A 16,447-nucleotide genomic window follows, 5' to 3' on the forward strand; every position below is an offset into this window, starting at 1 on the left:
TAATAAGGGATGCTAGTATGGGGTACCAAATTGCAGTGCAGGAAACGCTAGAGCACTTCTTGAGACAACGTTTTTTATCCAAGAAACTTGCCTCAACCCGGTGGAGTCTGAGAAATTGTCGGGATGGGTTGGAACGGCAGTACACTCCCCTTGTCCAGGGAAGAGTATCCATTTTAATCCATAGGCGGGGTCCCCTTCCGGGTCCTTAACACAATGGCAGATGGTGGGAGGCAGATACGTCTTGGTACAAGGCAACATACAACACAAAATTATCACTCTCCTTAATATAGACGGACCCACGACTGACGCATTATCTTTCTTTGCCCATACCATCACGGAATGCGCACTATATGGAATGCGCATGGTATATGAGCGCTATGACGTTGAGGACTATGTCGTTGATAGAGAGGCACTTTAACGTAGCCCTGGCCCCATCAATGGCCCACCAAAGCACTTTCACAACCTACCCCATGGAAACTTGCCATCCTCCAATCCTTACTAGAGGAACTCCGACTTGGGAACGCCTGGCGAATTACACACGAACACCAGAGAGAGTTCACCTTCTACTCCAATAGGCATGGCAGCTACAGCTCTGGTTAGACCTAGAGACCGCAGTGGTGCCTTAACTTGAGAGCCTTGGGATTTCCGGATTTTCTCAAACATCTAGAAGGTGATACTGACTTAATCTGGCAAACTAATGTGTCCTCTTACTATCCTACATTGAAATGTTGGGAAGCGCACAAGGCATACATGAGAGGGGAATGTATCTCCAGGTTGGCCCACAAACTAAAGGCATGGGGGAATGGGAAACGCAATTTAGGGCTGAGATACTGATCATGCAGAGGCAGCACAAACGTACGCAGGACTCGCAGACGGAGGCAAAACTGGTTGGGCTCTGATCAGACTTAAACAGGGTGTCCTCATTCCGAGGCCAGAAATCATTCACTAGTTGGTCACAAACATACTATTGTGAGGGTGACGGGCCCCTGCACCTCATGGCGTGGCATTTGAAGGATAAAGTTTGAGGTTCCATTCTGAGCAGCCTTCCCTTTCTTAAACACTAGACCGCACAGCCTCCTCCTGATACCATCATGTCTTTACATTGCATCACATGCCCTTGAGTCAGCAATATCTGACCCACTGTCTGTCACAAGCATTGCTACCAGAGCACGCCTAACGTAACCACAGTAAACATGTTGGTTGCTTCCTTTTATTTATTTGACATACCGATTGGGATGGTATTAAATCGCATGCTCCGAGTTCCACAACGTGTTTTTGTCGATCTATGCACTATGCTTATAAAAAGCCATACCGTTTGTGTCTCTGATGCTTTACAACTTGGGGTTGAGTTTAGTTATGTTGAGTATAGTTGATGTAGTTAATTCAGTGTTTGAGTAAATCAGGACAAGTGGCATTCAGTGATATGATATATGATATGATTGGTTATTTGTAACACGCTTAATACCCAGAGGTTTCTAAGCGCGGACCCGGGGATCAAACCTGTATTGCTCTGTGTTGTCCTGCTTCCAAGGTGAGCAGGTTCCCCCCTGAGCTATCCTCCCGAGACAAGTGCCTTTTGCGAGAACACACGGGTATAGCCTTTAATCAAGAATGGCCTGGCCTATAGAGAACTCTGGAGACTTTCCAGTAGGCCTCTGAACCCTGGGCCTCTTTTGTTTGGTGACCTATTTTATTTCAAGTTTTCTCATAGGAAAATGGTTGAACTTGCTGAAAATGTGTCATATGGGGCCACTTTGAAAATTATTTCCAGGGTCTCTTTTGGTTCCTAGTCCACCTGCTTTTAATTTAAAAACTGTTTTACCCAAAAATGTAATATGGTAATTAACTTAACCAACCACTGAAATTCTATATTGTGTTGAATAAAACATTTCTGAATGTCAAGTTATGAAGCTGCTCATTGTGTCTCCTGATGCTCTTTGTGCTCCAGGTTCTCTTGGCAGCCTGTGGTGCAACATGAATGCTGACGCACATACCAAGGTATCAACTTGGCTTTCACTGTGTTGAAGTGGATCATTATTGTCCAGGTGAAATGGGGGCCACACTGCTCTCCAAGGGATCTTTTAAAGTGTCACTACAGTGAAAGGATAGGGTAATAACTGTTGATATCACTGTTAAGAGCTCACTGACACCTTACTACTTGCTTCTTGTTTCCTTGTATTGCCGCCTCACACGACAGGAAGGTGCCTGGCTTCCCGAACTGCTAACTTGTAGACACGCATTGCGGTCTGTTGTCCATGTCCTTTCCCTTCGTGGGAGGGGTTTAGCTATTGCAACATGCGTATTTGCATAAATGATCGGCCCCGGAAGCACAGCGGACGAGCACAGGGGGCGAGGGCTCAGCGCGCTGAAGTAGAGTCCGTCTGTGCTTGTCTGTGCAACGCCTGCACTCTGCAGGTTATGCTCTTCCCCCCCCTCCCCTTACAGCTGATGGGTACCTGGATCATAATATTTTGGTTTCCCTGGCCCCCCTCTAACGCACTGTGGCTGGCTGGCTTTATTAAATGCTCTAAATATGTTCCTAGGGCGGACTCCCTTTTACTGTCTTTTGAATACCCGCTCTCTGGTAGCCCATGCTATGGACTGCCATGATTTGGTCAGCACCGCTCAGCCTGATCTTCTGTTCCTACAGAGACCTGGCTATGTGATATGTCCGGTCCATCGATTGTTAAAGGTCTTCCACCTAAATATGAGCTTGTTCATGTTGACCGCCCCTCTAGTCATCCAAGGGGAGGAGTAGCCATTATGCATTAAGGCTATTTTTAAAACCACCTGCTTTGTGCCGGATCACTCTCTGAAGATGAAGTGCTTTCTTGCTCTTATTTCCTTATCCCCCATGTCGACACTGTCTATCCTCGTGGTCTATAGACCCCCTTTTGCTGATAGTATCTTCTGTGTCTAATTTCCTGCCTTTGCGCTGGAACTCCAACTCAAATACCCCAATGTTTTAATACTACTAATCCTCGGCAGGTATCTCATTTCTTAGCTCTTATGTCTGACCTTGGTCTTCTGCAGTTGATTACTGACCCTACTCACCAACTGGGAAATGTCCTAGACTTTGTTTTCGCCCCTGAGGCCCCTATTACCATTTATCCTCCTATTCCAGTACTATGGGGACTGACCATTTTGTGGTGCTTTTTCTCATTCCTCGTTTGGACTCTGCTTTGCCCATGGCCAAGCTTGCTGTTCCTAAGTGTGGCTGGCACCGGGTCTCTAGGTCTGACCTACTAGCTTCTCTCCTCTCGCAGTGCTTCTGTGGGATACATTGACCCACTCAGCAGAATTCCCATCCATATCCAAGCTGCACTTAAGCAGTTAATAGAAAAATGGCTGCGCTGGTTCCCTTTGAGCACCTCTGCCTCGCATCAAAACTACGTTTTGCAGCTACAAAATGATGGCTGCACTGTTTTGCCAAACGCCATTGGGCAAGTTGGAACAGGGAACACACCGAGAAAGGCTGCCAGGTGTGTTCTCATGCGCACTAAAGAAGTGACTTGAAAAGCAGCGCTGCTCTGCTGCTTCCTGAAGTCCCATTGAAAAGGGAATATTTTACATTAAAAAGGATGCTGCCCTGATGCTCTTCAGCTGTTCAACATCACACTACTTTTATCAGTGAGTCCCTGCCATGCCTATCCACATTTAGATTGTGCTCCAGCAGAAGAGAGCATTATCCCTGAATGACTGGCTGTGTCAGACCAGACCTGGGAAATCAACAGAAGCTTTACTTTAAGCCGCACGGAAAAACACGCTTCACTTTTGGGCTACAAAATGTCAAAAATCAATGCTTCAAAAGAAACCCTAGCTCTAAGGGCATATGTCATTTTCAGTGGACCTGTGTTTTAAACAGATTGCGGTATACGTGAAACTGACTAGGGCTGCAAAACAATGTTGGGAAGGCAGAAGGAAGAGAACACCTTTTGAAATGGTCAGCCCAGCAGACTTCATCACGTGTTAAAATGTGCTTTTGCAAATAAGGCAAAATACCTGTTTTAAAAGTGTAATGTTGAAAGAAGACCCTGTCTTGGCCTAGCAATGTACATGGGGTTTTGCTGAGAAACATATATGGGATGTTTTATTTTTACAGGCTTGCTGCTGATTCAAAGCTAAATAAAATAAAATGAAGAAATACATGTTTTTGGCTGTACTGGGAAATCAGCCCAAACAGGTTTTCTGCCATGGCCCAAGGGACATTTGGGTGCTGATAACAGCATTGCCCTACCCCCAAGAGAAGCCACAAGGGATTTCTGGGACACATACGTGTTAATTGCTGCCTATGAAAACTTTGAATGACCAAGAGAAAGAAATATCACACGCTCGTCAGACTTCTGTCTGGGCTTCAGCATGAGACAATAGATCTGGGACACCTACGTGCGACTTTTGGAAATGACAACCACCAGTCACTCAAACTGGGGAAACTCCAGGGCAACCCTGGGCTAAACTGACATTTGGTGGTAGCCTGAAGAAAAAAAATGTCCCAGTTGAAGGACAAAGGCCAACCCATTTTAGCTCAAAAGACTAGTTTATTAATAAAACGTTAAGACTTTTATCTTCACAATTGGACAACGCAGAAATGCAAAAGTTTCACAGTTTAGATGCAATTTTGGTGGCTTTAATTTAAGACGTGGAAGCCTTCACTGGCATATAAGGGGAAAAACTGGCAGAGAATTGGATATTCTGAGGAAAGTGTATATGATGCCACTTTGAAATTCAATATTAACATGCCTTATGATAATATGTACACATGTATAAAGTTATAGAATTTTAGGTATAACATTTCGCACTGAAAATGATGAAAAACTATTAGACGGACGAAACAAAGTCCTACAAACTGGAGAGCTGGACTGCCATGCTCTTCGTGAAATATGTAATTGGAAAAAGTGCCACAACTGTACAAATGTGTGATTCATGTTAAGATTGATTATTGGCAAAAAGGACTGTGGGATGGCTTTGCACCTCATAAAACACAACCTCCTAAACGGAGTCCCCTCCTTGAGGCCAAAGCATGGCTGACCCTATCACAGCAAGGCCATTGATCCAGAAACCCCACTAAAATCCCAATAACAAAGCTGTGGTACCCTTTGGGAAGTATTCTGTGACCAGACCGGCTTTTTGCCCACTACCTGCATGCCCGCTGTATCCTTTCAATCCAGTGACCAGACTTGCCCAGCTGTTTCCTCTAAGGGGTGCCCGCCTTGCTGTGACCAGAACCTTTTGAGTCCAGAACCCGGTTGGCTGTCCCAAATCCCAACTCCAGTGTGAATTGTGAATATTTCCCCATCCTATATCAACACATAGCCTATCCCATCTTGACTCTTTGTCCTACTCTTTAAGTATTAAGGATTTTCTAGTGTTAGCGCAATTCTTCTATTAATTTCTGTCTTGCATAGATCCTTAGCAATATTTTGAATAATTTAAAATAATTCCCACATAGAGCTGAACGCGGGTGAAAAGGTTAAGTTGCAAATTAACCTTGGAGCTTACCTTGTCTTTCTTTAACAATATAGTCTTGATAATTTCTCATTTTAACTGCTTTATTTTACCAAAACCAAATTTCTTTCTACTTGAAAATCTCATCCAATTATGCAGCTATAGTCACTCTTTCACTTCTATATTATCGTGGTGATGTGCATCTATCCCCCAGCCTAAAAACTGCATTCTGATTCTGTGTATTTCACCCGTTTTTTAAAAAAACCTTTGACATTTAAAACTGAAAAAAGTGAAAATGCAACTTTTACACGTGTGATTTTGACTGCACAGGGATTCTCACTTTCAAATTGCTTTTGGAACTGTATGCCTTTTTTGTGACACATTGCTTTATAGTTGCTAGTGATGTTACATCCCTGATACTGTGATAAAACATCTGTACCTCATTATTTAACCACACATATAATTAACTATTTATCAAAATCCGAGTGTCATTTGATGCAATTGCAAAGGGTTTAAAATTGCTGTGTCATGTCCCTGATTCCCTGATGCTTCTTTCTATCCACTCAGAATTCGATTAATTAGGGTTTGAGGGAACATTGCAGGGGGAACCCTTAACTCAGGTGCTATCTATCCTAATTGAAAAAGTGCTACTATTCATTTGTGCTTTGGATCTGCTCTTGTAGAAGGTCATCCAAGTGTATTTCAGTGGTTTTCATTGTAATTATCCCCCCCATTGGTGATTGCTGCCCAAGATAAAAATGGTGTGATTTTCTTTTAATTTAAAATAAATAAATATCGTGTTGCCACCCACCAGCCTTGTTCATGGTCCATTGTGACCCCGGGTATTTGTAAAAGGGGGTCCGAGACGGGTTTGTATAAGCTCAATTTGAATTTGTAGAAAATAAAGAAAAAGGCATTCTAGTCGTGCCCTACATCTAAGGCTAAGGGTGAAGGTCCTGGTCTGGTGTGTGAAGCCGATTGGAATCTTTCACAGTTCATGATGCACCATGCTCTCTGTCGACACTGGATGCTACCTTCTGTGTGGTAGCTGATCGTCTGGCTCCCGTTCGGCTCTGCAAACAGAAAAATCGTCCCTCTGAGCCATGGTTCTCTGATAAACTTGGGGCCTGTAAACTGTTCTGTAGGCATGTGGAGAGGAAGTGGCGAGCCAGTTATTCTTTGGCTGATAAAACTTCTCTTTGACGCACTACAGTGGCCTACCATAAGGCTATTATCTCTGCTAAACAGTCTTTGTTTAGCCAGAAGGTAGAGGCAGCCGTAAATCAGCCTAAGGCTCTGTTTGACCTGGTTCATTCCCTCCTCTTCTGCTAAAACGGGATCATAGGCTGTGCCGTCCCAAGATCTTTGTGTTTCTCTCTTGCTTTGTTCTTAACAATATTGAGACCATCCGTCACAATATTAGCAACTCTGCTGGACAGTCTGTCACTTCGTCGTCTTCTTATTCTCCTACTTTGCCCAATCTGAATTGGTCTGCTTTCCCTTCTTTCTCTCATCATGAGGTTCTCACTGATGAATATATCAGCTTAAATCTGTGTCGCCCTCTGCACATCTTCTGGGTTGCCTTGAGGACCTGGGATGCTGGATGGCTGCAAATTAAACTTAATGGTGATAAAACAGAGGTCCTCGTTGTTGGTACCTCCAATCCTCTGACTTTTTGGACGGCCGATTATTGTCCCACTTCTTTAGGTCTCTTTCCTATGCCTGGTTCAACTGTTAAAAACATGGGTGTAAATATCTCTCCATCTTTATCCATGTGTGACCAGGTCGCCTCAGTCTACAAATCTGGACACTTCAAGCTAAAAATTGTGCAGAAAGTTCTTCCCTTTATTCCAGCCCAATTTCAGGCTCCTGCTGTTGCGTCTCTTGTTTTGAGCACTATTGACTATTGCCATGTGCTTTATCTCAGTCAGCCCTGCTACCTTAAGCACCGCCTTCAGCTCCTTCAGAATGCTGCAGACAGGTCTGTACGTCACCGGCCGGTGGGTGCGCATATTCCCGCTGAGAAGCAAGTTCTTTGAAAATCACTCTGCATTGTGCATCAAGCCTTTTACAAGCAGGGTGCAGAATATCTGCAGGCTAAATTTCTCCCCTATGTACTGTGTCGCCCACTTTGCTCTCCGTCCGCCTTTGTGATTCAGGTTCCTCGGCTTAGACTCTCTCGTATGGGTGGCCGTGCCTTCTCAGTTGCTGCAGCTAAGGCCTGTAACTCTCTCCCCTACTCTGCGTGCCACCCCTGAGCATCTTTCTTTCGTCGTTCCTTAAAAACTCTCCTGTTCCGACTGTTGTCTTCCCTTTTCTTTCTGTCTGCCGGTGAGCACCATGATGCCCTCGGGCGAACGTGCCCTTTAACATGTACCCTTAACATAACATCCATGTGTAAGAGGATTCAATTCAACACTACAGCTAAGTCAATGCCTAGTCTGGGATACTGAATGGAAACCCTTATTGATGTATCTTTACGACCAGTTCATGAGTTCTGGATGACTACCCCTATATAACACCCCTTTCTTGGAATCCCCCTGACCCCACTGAGCCAAGAAGTAGTTCTGTTTTGCAAGTTTAAACGGTTTATTTGATAATTTAAACAAAATATATATATATATATATATATATATATCACACTTTATATTAAATTAATAATTGAATATCACACTTAATCTGAGCAGTAATCAATAATGGATAGTCCGGCACTAGCACACTTCTTTATAATCAATGATGAGTGGTTATAGGATGGATACGATAGCAACAATACTTTTATGGTTTCAAATGGATGCAATGTGGAATGAAATGCAGTACAGAAAATAACTTGATAGGATTTCAGCAAAAGACAATGTAATCACTTTCTTGGACAATTCACCCCCCCCTTAATGCAATGTAAGGAGATGAATAGAATGGGACTCAGTTCTTAGGAATGCAATCAAATAGAGTTCAGTTCAATTCCCCCCCAGCAGCTTATACAACAGATAGGAGTTTTGAAACTCAGACCCAAGTGCTTTGAATATGGTGACAATGCAGTGAGAAATATGCTGAAAATGCTTTTAATTCCCTTCAGGAGGTTCAGGGTGAGTGGTATCTAGTTAATATTAGTGCAGGCTCACTCTAGCAATGATTCAGGGATGGTTCTTAAGAGGCAAACGAAATTTAGTAGTTCAGGCAAAAGCAGCTATCTTTTTTACAAGTAAAGAAACGGAGAAAGTAAGTCGGTTCTAGGCTCGTTGAAAAGCTGAGATTCTAAGCTTTCAGGGGAAAGTTAAACCAAGTTCCTAGCCCAAACGGTTCCAGAGATACGGACGATTAAATAAAGGTTGTTTTTCGGATTTGAAATTTTAAAAGTTCAAAGCGACAGGTTACAGCTTGCAGCTAGAAAATGACAGGTGACAGCTTTGCAAATGACAGGTGACAGTTAGGATGCAGTTCTGGTTAGATTAAAATAGTTTGGATTAGATTATTTTAACTAAGAGATTGCTTCTGCACAGTTCTGCTAGGTACTCACAATATATTTTTGAATTAGGCCTCCCCACGGATCTGGTCAGGTTTTGGACTGGACTCCGGTTCTGGTCTCGGCACTTCACAGTGATCTGGGTCAGCTCTCTGGTTCTGCTAACAGTGGTCTGGGTCACTCTGGATCTCTGGCCTCTGGTTCTGGATACTGCTCTGCTTTCTCTGGGTACAGCACTGCTTTTGGATCTTTCTGCACAGCTTTCTCTGGATCCAGCGCTGATCTGCACGGCTCCTAGATGCTGCTACCGCTGTTAGGTTTGCTGGATGCTGAGGCCTACTGAGAAGAGTTCTCAGTTTGTGGGTTTAGGCCCTTGCCTTGAGTTCTGAATCAAGTTCTTTGGAGTTTTAAAGTCTAAGTATTGAATCTGGTATCTTCTGGATGTTGTATGGTCCGGCAGCATGCTCCGCAGCAAATGGAATTGAATGTCCTCTCTAGCTTCCAGTGGCTCTTTTTATGTCTTTTGAAAGTGGGTGTGTGTGTGCAGCAGCACTAGCCAGCCCCTCTTTCAACTTGTCATTGGCCCAATTCTCCCCTCTCCCATGATTGGGGAAGGAACTGTGAGTCAGAGTGATGCTGTAGGTTTTATGGGTCAGAGGATCCTCCCCTGGTCAGTTTGCCCACAAAATCTATATTTGATCTATATTTGATCAAAATACACATTTCTCAAATACATAGTGGTTTGTCATTGCATGTACATATTACCTATCACATGAGGTAGTCTCTGTCCCAAATCTGCTCTTCCTGAGGGCTTGCATTCAGAAACGGCAACATTTTCGATTTTAGTGGGTTATGCGACCTTGGTTCTTCATTAAAAATTATACACATATACACGGCCTGTCCATACATACTCCAGTAAATTCCCATGTCTCTAGCTTAAACACAGAGTCTGTAGTATCCATAAATGGCGGGGTTTTGCCCCAGAACATCACACAAATTCCCAACGCGTCTTAAAACGTGCACAGAAAATTCACAAGAATTATGGTATCATTTAAATAATTTTGACAAGTCCGCACTGTGAGTTATACATCTTTCTTAGAATCATATTCTGGCCAACAGGGGTGTGTCTTTTCAGGTCACATGGTGTAGAACCAGTTTATCCAGTTTCTGCCAAGCTCAGAGACCCTGCCCCTCCCAGCTTCTGCCAAGAGGAAGCTATTTTACGGCCACCCTAATAAACCATCTGCCTGGGCCCAGGACAGGCCTTTGTTCAACGCCCTATAGCTGCTCCACCCCTAATCTAATCAGAGAGGTGACAACTCCTTTTGGCAAGGGGAAGAGGGGCTGAGCAGGTTTTAACTCCTGTGGGGGTAGATGTCAGGCAGAATTCAGTTTCATTAAGCCAGGTTTCAGATAAAATGTCACTTTTTGTTCCCCAGTTTGTCCAGACAATTTTTACATATGCAGCTAGAATGCTGATTCTAAGTTCAAAACTATGACATTTCAACAGTGACAAACTATGTGACACTCAAAAGTAGGTCACTCAGTTAATTTAAACATTTTCGATTTTTGGTAGTTTTAAATCCAGTTTCAGTTAGGCTGCTGCAGACCTGCAGAGCTCAGCCAGTCTTGTTATGAACATTGTTTTGGGGCTCTTCAACTTCCCAGATTTAGTATGCACACATACTTCATTCTGCCAGATGTCCGCTGGTGTTCAGTGAGATTTTTGGATGTGTTGCAATGTTTGAAAATAGGCATTTTGAGCTGGCATTCAGGGAAACATAAGGTGATTTTAAAGTGCGGTTTTTCCTTTGGCACACATTTCACTCATGGCACCCCGGCCCATCCTGCTCGCACTGGTGGGTGGCAAGTTAGGCAACCATTTTAGTGTGCGCAAACTGCGTGGTTCTCCTGGATTCTGGCGCACTTGTGGGCTTTTTGGCCATCTTGGATTTTCTAAGCCCACAGCGCCAAATGTTGCAGCATGATAGCTCAAACGTGGGTCAGGACACCCAACAAAGCCCCCTCAGGCGACTGCACTTTGAATTTGAGTCGATGGGGAGTCGGGTGCACAAGGGTGATGACCCACGCACTGGTATGTCCGCATAATCTTCTTCCAATTCTGCAAATGGCACAGTTCAGCATCTTTTCCTCCATCCGGTCGGATCGATCGGTTCTCCTCGCCGGTCCTGATGGGAAGATTGGGCGGTACCCCGGGCCCCTCGGATCGTCCTCCCAGTCTCCGGATCGTCCTCCTTGGCCAGTCTCCAGGTTTTCTTTCTCCTAGGACGACAAAGGAAGAGCGGCAATACCTATTCACGGACATTTCTCCCCCACCATTGATATAGTGGGGTGGCATATATATTTTAGAACTCAACAGATATGAACATGCACATTTTTTTAAATTAAGAGACAGGAACACATAAACTTGAGAAACACAGAATTTGATAGGCTATATGTAGGATCTTTTAGGGTTGGAATTGAATTACTCTGGAGCGGTACCCTCTGGGATTGCAGAGGACTCCTCCAGTTGCTGCAAAGTGTGCCTGGGATGGCAACACTTCAACTGGTTTATGTGGACCCACTTGTCTTCCCCCTCTGCCAAACCTCCTTTGGGGATGCGGATCTTGTAGGCCACAGGAGAGATCTTGTCTATAATCTCAAAGGGTCCCTTCCATGTAGGCAAGACTTTTCGCTGTTTTGCCTGGTTTCTTTGGAAGTTGTATAAATAGACCCGGTCCCCCATCTGATATTCCTTCCTGGAAGTTTTCAGGTCATAGTGGGTCTTCATACTCTCAGCTGATCTTTCTAGATTCCGCTGAGCATAGGCAAAAGCATGTTGAAGGTGTTTCCTTAAATTCTCCACATACTCATGAGTTGTGGAGGCATTTATTAGTGTCTGCTCTTGGGTCCTGTAGAGCAAATGCTGCGGAAGCACCATCTTGCGTCCAGTCATCAACTCGAATGGTAACATTTTGGTTGCAGATGAAGGGGTAGATCTGATGGCCATTAGGACCAGAGGTAATCGGATATCCCAACTTGCCCCAGAATCTGCCACAAACTTTTTTAATATGCTCACAATTGTCTTGTTGTATCTCTCCACTGCTCCAGAAGAAGCTGGCCTGTAAGCAATGTGTAGCTTCCTTTTAACCCCCAGTATCTCCCACATCTTTGTCATTACTGCACTAGTGAAGTGGCTACCCCTGTCTGACTCAAACCTTTGAGGTAGACCGAAACGGGAAAAAATGTAGTTAATCATCAGGGCAGCTGCAGTTTCTGCCTTGCAATTTGGGGCTGGGAGACACTCCACCCACTTGGTAAACAAGCATGTAACGGTCAATATGTACTTGTTTCCTCTAGTCGAGCGAATCACAGGGCCTACAAAGTCGATTTGCAAATCTGACCATGGCAGTGTCATCCCCCTCTTTTGGAGAGGCGCACAGTGTGTGAGGGATGATGGCTGAAATTGTGCACACACAAGACACCCCTTCAAGTATTGGTCGAGGTCCTGCCCCATGTGTGGCCAGTATGCAAAGTCTCTTAAGATTTCCAGTGTTGTGTGAAACCCCCTATGACCGGCGGTGGCGCATCATGGGCGTGACTTCACATCAGGCTTCGGAATGAGGTAGGAACCACCCACTGGTCATGGCCAGCTTGGGATTTCCTGACCAGCAAACCGTCTTGGATCCGGAACATTTTTGGACATTTCATCAACACTCTTAGGTCCTCTTTCCCAATGTAATCGGTATCCGTCAGGGGAAAGTTCTCAGGGTCCTCAAGGTGTTGGTAAAACTTACCAATAATTGGATCCCCCTTCTGAGCTGTAATCAAATCAGCATCAGGGGTCTCCTTGCTCCATTGGGCAGTTGAAAGATCACTGTGAGCATTTGTCTGGGACCTAGTGATAGCAGTGACCTGGATTTCCCCCAACAGGGACTCAATCTCAATTAGATCCCCTTGGATGGCCCCGGTTTTGGCCAGCTGATCAGCTAATTCATTTCCAGTTTTGTCTGGTCCCTCTATTTTGGAATGACCCTTGATCTTCTTCCAATAGATGGTCATCCCCTTCGAGGTGACCAGATCATCAATGTTTTGGATCAACTTCCCATGTTTCAAGGGTTTGTTGTTAGCACATAACATGCCTCTGGTTTTCCAATTAACCAGGTGCTCCACGAACCCGTTCCGTACATAATCCGAATCTGTGATTATGACCAGTTCGTGGAGTTGATGCTGGACAGCAGTGAGGAGGGCCTGATGCACAGCCATCAATTCTGCCACCTGACTACTTCGGGGACCAATTTTGTATCCAGCGGAGGGTTCTGGGGACTCATTCACCCATGCATTCCCTACGCCGGCCACCAGTTCTTTCTCCCCGTTGTTGTCAACATGGTAAGAGCATCCATCCACATAGACAGTGGGCATTCCCTCACACTTGTCCTCTTCAAAGACTTTGTGTGGGGAATTAAGGTATGCCTCCATGTTGTCCTTGATTTTTAGACTTTCGTCCTCGAGACAGTTTTCTCTGGCACAATCATGCAAGTCAGCCAGACCTTGCGCGAGGGGACTCTTCTTGTTTTGGCCATATCGGACCTCCACAGGAAAGCCTTGCATTGACAGAATCCAGGAAGTAATTCGGGAATTACTCACATTTCCGGCCCGGATTCTGTCACTTTGGAGATATTGCAGAGGCTGGTGTGGAGTCTCCACTATGATGTGTTCCCCCTGGATAAACGGGCGGTAATTCTTCAATGCCCACACCGTTGCCAGGAGTGCCTTCTCACAATCGTTGAATTTTTCCTCCACAGAGGATAAAGTTTTGCTCGCATAGGAGATTACTTTATTGACCTTGTCATGCTTTTGGTATAATACTGCCGTCAAGCACGTATTGGAGAACCCCGTCTCCAGGAAGAACTCCTTGTTTCTGACAGGGTAAGCTAGGCAGGGCGCTTGAGAGGCTTCTTTTGAGTTGTCTTACTGCCTCGGCTTGTTCTGGACCCCATTCCCACTTGACCCCCCCCCCTTCAGGAGATGAATCAGGGGTCTGGTGATCTCTGCGTAGCCCTCAATGAACTTTCTGCTGTAATTAGTCAGTCCATGGAGGCACCTTAGTTCCCGCAGAGTTGTGGGGTCTTTCAGTTTCTGAAGTGCTTCCACTTTCTTTTCCTGGGGACAGAGACCCTGAGGAGTAATCTCATGCCCCAAGAAATGAACACGGGTTCTACACCACTGTGCTTTCTGAAAGGAAAGTTTTGCTCCGGCGGCCCTCAACTGGGTCAGAACATAACGGATCTCCGCTATGTGTTCCTCCACAGATGAACTTTTGATGAGGACATCTACATAAGCCAGGTTACCCCTTGCACCCAGGTCGGGCATGGCCTTGTGTAGGAAAATGTTGAATTCATTGCCGGAGTTGAGGTATCCGAAGGGAGTCCGGGTCCATGTGTACTGCTGGCCCCCAAAGGTAAAAGCCAGCTTGTATTGGCCCTCCCTACTGACAGGCACAGTCCAGTATCCATTGGTCAGGTCTATTGCAGTGAATACCTGTGACCCCTGGATCTGGGCCAGCCCTTGGTCAATGTAGGGCAGAGGCCATCGGGAAGTATGGACCCGTTTGTTGAGCTCCCTGAGGTCGGCGCAGAGTCTCCACTGGCCATTTGGCTTCAATATTCCCAGCACCGGATTATTGAAGGTGCTGTGGACTGGACGGATTATTCCCCGGGACTCAAGGTTCTTAATTATTTCAGTAAGGGACTCCATTGATGCGAGAGGCAAGCGATATTGCTTCACAAACGCAGGAGTCATGCCAGGGTCCGGTGGGATTGTTGTTGTGTGGATGTCAGTGCGACCACAGTCATATGAGTCTACCGCAAAGAGATCTTGGAAATCCAAGAAAACTTGTTTCAACTTTTGCTTTTGTTCCAGAGTCACACAGGCATCAGCTAGGTTGACTCTCTCTTCCACCATCTGCCTGAAGCCTGGAAAGACTTCTGGTTTGGCTATCTCAGTGGCCTCCTCCAGCTGTGTGGAGAAGTCCCTGGTCAGAGTGCTGATTTAGACTGGAGGCCTCAGGTGGGAAAGGCAACCCTCATGGACCTGGAAAATCACCTCATCCCTCCTGAAGTCACAAGTCACATCTTCCTTACCATAGGGGCAGGAAGTGTACACCACGAAGTTCCCCCCCATGCTGGGTAAAAATCCTGTCTGGTGTTGTATTGTCATCACTGTCACTGTCAAAACAGTCCTTGGGGATTGGTCCTAACAGTTCATTTCCTAGATCAATGGAAAAATGTCGGTCATCAACCGCCATTCCAATAATGGTGCCTGCGGCTAGAGTAATACTCTTTAAGTCACTGTTATCCACCTCTATTGGAATGGTGTCATGTTCTATGTTAACTAATGGTTTTGGGTTTACCCCTAACCCTTGCTGTTGGAGAGAAGCATTTAGATGTATGTAAGCATCAGGGTTTTTCAAATGTAGTCCTCTTTTAACTTTCACTTCCAGGGAGAATTGTCGGGTCCTTTCTGGGATGGTGACTTCCTCTTTAATCTGAATTTCAACTGCATAAGGTAGCAATTGAGCTGACCTAAATGCTTTTTCTGGATCATCAAAGCCCATGGCATTATCCGCTAATCGGGACCAAGCTTTGAAGTTTATTAGGTCCAAACTAATGGCAAAGCGATTGAGAATGTCACTGCCTAAGTAAAAAGCGGCAGTGACGTCTCGCACGACCCAACAATTGTGGACTATGCTCTTGTTGCCAATGGAGATTTTGAGCATACACCTGCTTGGCAGGAGATGTTTGGAATTGGGTGCTTTCAGGTCCATTTCCCATTTGTCTATCAGTTTGAATGTGGGAATGGCTGGATCATTTGGGAGTTGGCGGAACATGGCTTCGCTGATGAAGCTCTTACCATTGTTCACGCACACTCGAGCGAGAACAGAGTCCTTCCCATCATTTAACTGAACAGGGATGAACAACTGCTCTCCAATTTGCTGAATATCAGCCAGGCTCTGAGCTGATTTCACATCTTTCTGGACTATAGGTGTGGGAGTTTCTGATTGTGGATTAGTAAAGAATTTCAGGGCGTTTCCTTCCAGTGTGGAATACCACTTTAAATTGGAAGGCAGGTTGATTTTCAGAAATAGAGAGGACCCCCCATCACCAGTCTGTTGTCCTACTGCTATTACTGTCACGTCTGGAATTTGGTTGTTCTGGAAGTGAAATTCTACTTGGTCAGATTTTTGTTCAACCATGTGGCAGGTGCCGTTTAAACTAACATGGTTGACACTCTGTTTTAATTTTATTGGTCGGCTAGTCTGGGTCCAGAGGACCTTGTTTACACAATCTATCAGGGGTGACGACCTTCTCAGGAGGTCATTCCCTAGTAAACAAGAGGTGCCCTCTGGAGTCACTACTATGACCGGGTGTTTCACCTTGTGTCGCCCAATTTTAATGTCCAAGTCTGCAGTCCCCTCAACGGGAATTTCCTTCCCGTCAAAGTTCTGCAGTTGTCCAGGAAGAGAGGTGAGAGGAATTCGGT

The 16,447-nt window shown here is 45.2% G+C and overlaps 1 protein-coding gene across 2 annotated transcripts in view; it reads left to right on the top strand.

Annotated features, from left to right (window-relative positions):
• The window catches only part of EFR3A (EFR3 homolog A), a 1,818,520-nt gene that overhangs the window by 153,230 nt on the left and 1,648,843 nt on the right, over positions 1 to 16,447 (top strand). The window lies entirely within an intron of this gene.

Source organism: Ambystoma mexicanum, chromosome 5q, assembly GCF_040938575.1.
Source record: "Ambystoma mexicanum isolate Mex_15411 chromosome 5q, UKY_AmexF1_1, whole genome shotgun sequence".
Taxonomy (NCBI): Eukaryota; Metazoa; Chordata; class Amphibia; order Caudata; family Ambystomatidae; genus Ambystoma; species Ambystoma mexicanum.